The 6,117-nt window shown below is 43.7% G+C and overlaps 1 long non-coding RNA gene across 4 annotated transcripts; it reads left to right on the forward strand.

Moving 5' to 3' along the window:
• The first annotated feature begins 1,163 nt into the window (after positions 1–1,163).
• LOC309356338 lies at positions 1,164–6,117 on the forward strand. 4 transcript variants are annotated; one of them, XR_014162713.1, is made up of 3 exons: positions 1,164–1,178; positions 4,161–4,511; positions 5,855–6,117. It is a non-coding gene; the product is annotated as an uncharacterized lncRNA (long non-coding RNA). The 4 variants fall into 4 exon arrangements; XR_014162714.1 differs by lacking the exon at positions 1,164–1,178 and adding an exon at positions 1,899–1,922; XR_014162715.1 differs by lacking the exon at positions 1,164–1,178 and adding an exon at positions 2,496–2,518.

Genomic DNA, 6,117 nt, shown 5'->3' on the forward strand with positions numbered 1-6,117 from the left:
TCAGGAGGTGGTGAACTCTCCTTCCTTAGAGGTTTTTAAGCAGAGGTTGGATGGCCATCTGTCATGGATGCTTTAGCTGAGATTCCAACTTTGCAGAGGGGTGGACTACATGACCCTTGGGGTCCCTTCCAACTTTCTAATTCTATGATTTTATGATTCTATGATCACCAGTGCACCATAAAAAGGTTGTTGGAAGGGCCCTTTGTGTCTGTATGTGTTAAGTGTGTGTGTGTATGTGTGTGTTTATGTTAAGGGTGTGCAATTGTGTGCATGCCTGGTCTCTCCCACTTTAGGGTCAGTTTTCCATTGGGGTAATGCACCCCCTGCTATAACCCCTCCTAGACCCACTAATAATGGGACTTAGATCTGAGTACAGAATGTGTAGTACTGCAATCTCCCTATTTGCCAAGCTTACTTTTGATATTGATGGACACTACATACATGTGACAGACACCAGAGGACTCAAAGAACAGTCCTCTCATGCTTTTCAGCTTTCTTGGTTTGTTTTAAATGTGAGAATCAGTTTAACGTGAGCAATGGGATATATCATTTGGGAAAGAATGAGAGGGATTAGTTAGGGAGCTATTTTCATTTATTAACCTGATTCAAAAAGCCTTTTTATGTGCTCTCCATTCCTTATTGACTTTCTGCACAAAGCATAAAACTTAAAGTCTTATTTTAAATGGCCTATCACATCTATATCATTTAGAACCTACCTTGTAGATCTTTTAGCCTCTCTGCTCTGTTTTTATGCTGAGTCTGCTGTCCTTTGGCTTTTAATAATTCTCAGTTTTATTGCTATTGTTGTTTTAAATTGTTTGAGCTGCTCTGGGAGTCTTTGGCCTGGATATTGGGTTATTCAGTCCTTCCAATAAATAACTAATGGGCTACGTCAAGTTTCTTTTTCAAAGAAAGCAAAATATTGTTTTCCATTTGATCAAGCACATAGAATACTTCCAGCCCAAACACTACAGATATGCAAAGCAGGTGGAAGAAACAGGAAGATGTGATTGGTGGAGATACTGCTGATGTCACAAAGCACCCCAGTTCTGACTGAGCAACCCAGTATATTGACACAACTCATGCACTAGATAATGTTGTCACCCCATGGCCAAAGCTAAGAGGAAGTGGGGGTTCTGCAGTCACCACAAAATGTGAATCCCACATCCACATCAGAGGTAATGTTATGTGTCTTTTGATGGTGCATGATCAATCTATTTAAAGCTTGTAATAGCAGGTGGGGGTGGGGGGGTCTATGCAGATGATCAGCATAGGGTCTGCAGTGTGCAAGGAGAGACCTTAACCCCAGGCCACAGTCCTGATGAAATAATAATAATAATAATAATAATAATAATAATAATGTATTTATTTATTTATTTATTTCCCACAACAACCCCATGTAAGCTTCATGGCTGAGGGGGGATTTGAACCTGGGTCTGCCAGGTCCTAGTCCAACACTCTAACCACTACACCACACTCGCTCCCAAGTTGTTGACATGGGAAGAAGCTGCTCTTGGTGGAGCGGATATATTGTACATTCACAAAGTGGTAATAGGACAGTGTGTGAGCTTTTTATTATGATACCTGTGTTTCGAATATTCACATACATTACATTGTAATTCAGAAAGGCCCTTGCCTCATTGGTAGCACTTCTGTTTAGGATTCAGAAAGTCTCAGGTTTCTTATCTCGCATCTCCAGGCAAGGCTGGGAAAGACTCCACTTTGAAACCCTGCAGCAAGGGTAGCCCATATGATGCTCTCCTGATGTTGCCAGACTACAGCTCCCATCATCCCACACCATTGCCATGCTTGCTGGAGCTCATGGGAGTTGGAGTCCAATAGCATCCAAAAGTCACCATCACATTGACTACTTCTGCCCTGGAGCCTTGCTGTCAGTCAATGTGCAGACCAAACTGAGTCAGGTGGGCCAATAGTCTGATCTGTTATATGGTAGCTTCTTAGGTTCCTAACTTGTAATCATCACAGCAGCCTTGTAAAGTTTCTGCCACAGAGGAAACTTAAGGCCTAGATTTTTTTAAGAAACCACAACACAAAACCTTAAAAGTCTTACAGGTTTGTTTTTTCTCCTGAAATGAATTATCCTGAGTGAAAAACAAGATGTCAATTCAGGCAGAGCTGTCTTCCCAGACTGTCTTCTTTTTAAGACGAGTAAAATAATGGTGTTCAGCCAGAGCTTGAGGGGATACACTTTATTAGGAAAGGGCTTTAAGGTGGTTTTTCTCTAATTGTCTGCCTCTCTCTCTCTAAAAACTACCTAGAACTCTATTCTAGGTTCTGGTGTTAAGCACTTCAGGCAGGGAATTGTATTAGAGGTTTTCAGAAAGTACTAGCAACAATGCATATTTTTTAAAAGCATTCCGACCATGATCTCCGGCTGGAAAGGTTCCCAGAGCACTAGACTAATTAAAGAAAGACCATCCCTGACCTCAGACAGCCTCTGAACTATAATGTAGAAGACACAACACAAAAAGAAAGAAAAGCTCTCATAATTACCAATGTACAGTTTTATACATTGACCAGTAGCAAAGGGCTATGGCTTAGTATTAGAGCATCTGCTTTGCATGCAGAAGTTTTGATAACCAGCATGTCCAGGTATAATAATAATAATAATAATAATAATAATAATAATAATAATAATAATTTATTATTTATTATTTATACCCTGCCCTTCTGGCTGGGCTTCCAAAAAAAATATTAAAATACTATAATACATCAAACATTAAAAGCTTCCCTAAACAGTGCTGCCTTCAGATGTCTTCAAAAAGTCTGGCAGTTGTTGTTCTCTTTGACATCTGGTGGGAGGGCGTTCCACAGGGAGGGCGCCACTACCGAGAAGGCCCTCTGCCTGGTTCCCTGTAACTTGGCTTCTCGCAGTGAGGGAACCGCCAGAAGGGCCTCGGTGCTGGACCTCAATGTCCGTGTAAAACGATGGGGGTGAAGACGCTCCTTCACATATACTGAAGGTAGGGTTGGAATTGCCCCCTGCCCAAAACTCTGGAGAGCTGCTGCCAGTCAGTGTAGACAGTTCTGAGCTGCATGGACCAAGGGTCTGTCTCGATATAACGCAGCTTCCTATGTTGCTCATGAAAACAGGTCAGGGAGAGGAGGAGCCAGATAAATAGAGATGTTGTCTCAGGCGAGCTCTATAGCTCCATCTCTTCCCTCTGCTGCAGCCAGATGGAGTGTTGAAGAAGGAGCCACATGGAAGAGATCTCTTTACAGAACCAATGGAGGATCCCTCCTTCCCACCTGTACTTCAGCCTGATGGAATAGCTGGTGCTGGGTGACAGCCTGTGTGTGTGTGTGTGTGTGCTGGGTTGCTCAACGGCACAGAAACTGTTAACTTTCTAAGGTTTAATATTTTATTGTGTTTCTATATATTTGGAAGCCACCCAGAGTGGCTGGGGCAACCCAACCAGATGGGCAGGGTACAAATTTATTACAGTCGTACCTTGGAAGTCGAATGGAATCCATTCCGGAAGTCCGTTAGACTTCCAAAACGGTCGAAAATCAAAGCGCGGCTTCTGATTGGCTGCAGGAAATTCCACGGAAGCCGTGGAAGCTCTGTCAGACGCTCAGTTTCCAAAAGAACCTTAAAAAACTAGAACAGTCACTTTTGGGTTTTGATTATTCGGGAGCCAAAATGTTGGAGAACTAGGCTGTTCGACTTCCAAGGTACAACTGTATTATTATTATTATTATTATTATTATTATTATTATTATTATTATTATTAAACTGCTTGTTGCAAGGCTTGTTGAACTACAAAATGCAAAAAAAAGACAGATATTGCCCATGTATTATGGTTGCCATACCTCCTTAAAGCACATACCTCCTTAAAAACATGTTTTTAAATACATGTTTTTTAAAAAGGATATAAAAGTCTTGTGGAAACCAGTCTGAGTTCTCTGCATATGAAAATTCATCATGTTCAGCAAAATGCCTTGATGTGTCTTAATATAAGCAAGTAAAAAAACAAACAAACCAGACCATAAATACTGTACCATGCAACAATGCCCAGCTAACAGCACATCAGGTAGATTCTTCAACACCAGAATTAAATTGAGTAAATTCCTTACTACCATGTTCATCCTGCTTCCGTGTGGCTTCCACTACTTTTAACACTTTTGCTTACTTGAAGGAATATACAGGATGATCCACAGATAAGGAATCTACAGTCGGCAAATGGAAGAGGGTGACGGCGCTAGAAACTCAGTTGAGCAGCCCCAAACTATCCAGAATGTACTCCTAGTAACAACACAGGAAGGGCAGTCTACTCATCCTTCTGGCAGCCGAAGAACTGCTGCCGAACACCCAGCCGTGGATTCCCCATTGCTACCCCAGGTTCCTGTAAGTGAGAATCTTACTGGAGAGCGAGCGCAATGCTCTGCGAGAGGAGAACCAGCTATACATCTTCCCCCACCCATTCAGGATTCGACGCTGACAACATGTCAGCACATTGTTGGTCTCCTTGGACAAATCACTGATCAGCGTGAGTACGAGGTGCTTTGATTAGGTACAACAGCATTTCATTTGCTTACCTCCTCCAAATCCAGAGGGGCTTTTGGTCTGGTTTCAATTGGAGAAACATCTCACATAGCCCTGGAAAAGTTCTAGAACATTCTACCAGTTTCCATTGGTGCTCCTTAAGAGGTTCCTCTGGATTTCACAAAGTGCATCAGGGTCTTAAATAACAACAACAACAATTTATTATTTATACTCCGCCCATCTGGTTGAGTTTCTGGGTGGCTTCCAACAAAATATTAAAATACAATAGTACCTCAGGTACTAAAAGCTTCCCTAAACAGGGCTTCCCTAAACAGGGCTGCCTTCAGATGTCTTCTGTAGTTTGGTAGTTGTTGTTTTCTTTGACATCTGGTGGGAGGGTGTTACACAGGACGGGCGCCACTACTGCGAAGGCCCTCTGCCTGGTTCGCTGTAACTTTGCTTCTCTCAGTGAGGGAACTGCCAGAAGGCCCTCGGTGTTAGACCTCAGTGTCCAGGCAGAACGATGGGGGTGAAGACGCTTATTCAGGTATAATGGACCGAGGCTGTTTAGGGCTTTAAAGGTCAGCACCAACACTTTGAATTGTGCTTGGAAACGTACTGGGAGCCAATGTAGGTCTTTCAAGACTGGTGTTATGTGGTCTCGGCAGCTGCTCCCAGTCACCAGTCTAGCTGCCGCATTCTGGATTAGTTATAGTTTCCGGGTCACCTTCAAAGGTAGCCCCACGTAGAGCGCATTGCAGTAGTCCAAGCGGGAGATAACCAGAGCATGCACCACTCTGGTGAGACAGTCCGCGGTCAGGTAGGGTCTCAGCCTGCATGTCAGATGGAGCTGATAAACAGCTGCCCTGGACACAGAATTTACCTTTGCCTCCATGGACAGCTGTGAGTCCAGAATGACTCCCAGGCTGCGCACCTGGTCCTTCAGGGGCACAGTTACCCCATTCAGGAACAGGGAGTCCTCCATACCAGCCCACCACCTGTCCCCTAAAAACAGTACTTCTGTCTGGTCAGGATTCAACCTCAATCTGTTAGCCTGTTAGACGATTAATATAGTCCATTCTCACACATGGTCATTTGAAACACAAAAAGGGGTTACATTTGTAATACCAAGAGTCCTGTGTTAGCTGGCAGGGCAGCTAACCTTCATACCTTACTGTGGGGGGGGATCTAACTAGTGGATCTCCTTCATACCTTGCTGTGGGGGGGTGAGTTTAAAGAGTATGGTGCACCATTTCTGCTTCTACTGGGCTTGGCTATTTGATGGAATCACAGGGTTATTTGCTGAAGGAATATAACTGACTGTGCAACACCCTGTCTTCTTGGCAGAGGACGGCATCATGAGAGAACTGCGGGTCATGCGCAGAGAGATGCGGCTTTTGAAAGGTGAACAGCGCCGGACCACTGCCAGAGTAGTCTCCGTGGCACATGCCTTTGAAGCATTCAAGGAACAGTTTCAGTGGCCACAGGGTTGAAGTCACATGATTCCTCCCTATGCATGCACCTTCAGCCAACCATTCAGAACTTTTGGGTGCTTCCCTTTCTCCATGGATGTTGTTCAGCCATGTTTATTAAAATCTTCACTGTACAAA

This window comes from Podarcis melisellensis, assembly GCF_964234715.1.
Source record: "Podarcis melisellensis genome assembly, chromosome: 1".
Classification (NCBI taxonomy): domain Eukaryota; kingdom Metazoa; phylum Chordata; class Lepidosauria; order Squamata; family Lacertidae; genus Podarcis; species Podarcis melisellensis.